Source organism: Somniosus microcephalus, chromosome 28, assembly GCF_052327205.1.
Source record: "Somniosus microcephalus isolate GS21.2 chromosome 28, FLI_Smic_1.0, whole genome shotgun sequence".
NCBI lineage: Eukaryota > Metazoa > Chordata > Chondrichthyes > Squaliformes > Somniosidae > Somniosus > Somniosus microcephalus.
This window is the reverse complement of record NC_141014.1, coordinates 12,503,214-12,505,498: the sequence shown is the minus strand read 5'-3', so window position 1 is coordinate 12,505,498 and position 2,285 is coordinate 12,503,214. Positions and strand designations below refer to the sequence as shown.

General features: G+C 45.3%; 1 non-coding gene across 1 annotated transcript; it reads left to right on the top strand.

The window, feature by feature from the left end:
• The first annotated feature begins 300 nt into the window (after nucleotides 1–300).
• trnar-ccu (transfer RNA arginine (anticodon CCU)) lies at nucleotides 301–373 on the top strand. The gene has a single exon. It is a non-coding gene; the product is annotated as a tRNA-Arg (tRNA).
• Nucleotides 374–2,285: the final 1,912 nt, after the last annotated feature.

The window sequence follows — 2,285 nt, the reverse complement described above, 5'->3', positions numbered from 1 at the left end:
TTAAAACCTACCCCTTTGACCAAGGTTTAGGACTCCTGTCCTAATATCTCATGTGGCTCGGTGTCAAATTCTATTTGATAATCGCTCCTGTGAAGCGCCTTGGGACATTTTACTATGTTAACGGCGTTATATAAATGCAAGTTGTTGTTGTAGGTGGCTCTGGTATGGCGCGAGCAGTGACAGATTTGATGGGTGAAAATAGCTCCCATCTCTGCTGAACTTTCGAAGACTCTGAAACGGAGGCAGATGTCACATTTCAGAGCGGTCAATTGCCCTCAGGCGGGTTACATTGTGTATTCAGCTCCAGTGGCCTAATGGATAAGGCACTGGCCTCCTAAGCCAGGGATTGTGGGTTTGAGTCCCATCTGGGGTGATGTGTTTTTAATGATTGACACAACAGCGGTTTAGGCGGGGCAAGTGGTGGAAGGTGCTGCCAGGCGGGGAGGCTGCATTAAGGAGGATTGTATTATCACCTGTAGCCAAGATTCCATCAAGGCCGTAAGGTCAGTGCAATCATCCACAATAAGGAGGGAGAGAGAAGACAGGCCAGTTAGCCTGACATCAGTCATCGGGAAAATGTTGGAATCCATTATTAAGGGAGTGGTAACAATGCACTCAGAAAATCATATGATTAGGTTTTTGTGAAAGGGAAATTGTGTTTAACACATTTATTGGAGTATTTTGAGGGTGTAACTTGCGGGGTAGATAAATGGGAACCAGTGGATGTCGTATATTTGGATTTCCAAAAGGCATTCAATCAGGTGCCATGTAAAAGGTTTTATTTTTATTTGTTCCTGGGATGTGGGCGTCGTTGGCAAGGCCAGCATTTATTGCCCATCCCTAATTGCCCTTGAGAAGGTGGTGGTGAGCCGCTGCCCTGAGGAACTCCTGCAGCAATGTCCTGGGGCTGAGATGATTGACCTCCAACAACCACAACGCTACGCAAGATAAGGTATCCTGGGGTTGGGGTAATATATTAGCATGGATAGAGGAGTGGCTAACAGATAGAAAACAGCGGGTAGGGATAAACGGGTCATTTTCCGGTTGGCAGGCTGTAGCTAGTGGGGTGCTTGGGCCTCAGCTATTTACAATCTATATTAATGACTTAGATGAAGGGACCGAGGACAATGTATCCAGATTTGCTGACGATACAAAGCTAGGTGGAAAAGTAAGCTGTGAGGAGGACACAAAGAGCCTGCAAAGGGATCTAGACAGGTTAAGTGAGTGGGCAATAAGGAGGGAGATAGAGAATAATGTGAAGAAATGCGAGGTTATTCACTTTGGTAGGAAGAATAAAAAAGCAGAATATTTTTTAAATGGTGAGAAACTATTAAATGTTGGTGTTCAGAGAGATTTAGGTGTCCTCGTTGTAAGCGGTTTTTGATCCTTGCCCAATTGCTAGATGGACGGTTCGAATCGCCCCCGCCTTACGAAAGTTCTATACTCGGGAATTATTATTCAGAGTGTAAATGGAATAAGTCACGGACAGGAATGCTTCGGTGAAAAATCAAACTTATATTTATTTGGTCTAACATACATTGGATAAAACATGCACTACTAAATGAAATCACTATCTCTGTGGAGAATAGAATCCAGATTACAAACAATATACATACAGTACACAACTGGGGCCTATAACAAGCAATAATTCCCTTGTTGCTATGGTGGACTCTAACTCCACCCCTACCAACGAATTACCCAGTCGCATAAACCCCTTCGCCTGGCTGAACGAAATGAAGCTCCCATCCTTGGAATAGCCCAAAAGCTTCACTTCTGAGGAAAACCCTGAGCCCCTTTCACCTCACCCAGCTTGCCTGGGATATCTGGTTACCGGCTTAGGTCACTCGAGACTATGCTTACCACCACACACAGTTGGTCTCGATCGCTTCGCTCAGTGGCTTCTTCCTCTGGTACTTCTTGCTAGGTCGATCTTGGTGGAGCGAGGAAGTGAGAGAGAGAGAGAAAGAATGGTGGAAAAGGATCTATCTTTATAGGAGTCTTGCTACCCCCCTATCTTTCCCGCCAATCTTTAAAATCCTTTTGTTTCTAAGCACCCCGGTGCTTAATCAGTGATGGGTCATCATCGGACCCATGAGTATTCTGTGATTGGATTAATGGCCCTAAATCTGGGACATATCTTTCGGCCTTTGTGTTGGGAAAAACAGGCTCCTCTTCAGCTGGCTGAGGCCAGTGGGTTCATTGTTCTGCTTCTCTTCTGAGATGGAGGTGAGAAGTGCTTTTGCATATGTAGCCTGGCGAAATGGAGCAGCACAGGACACGAACTT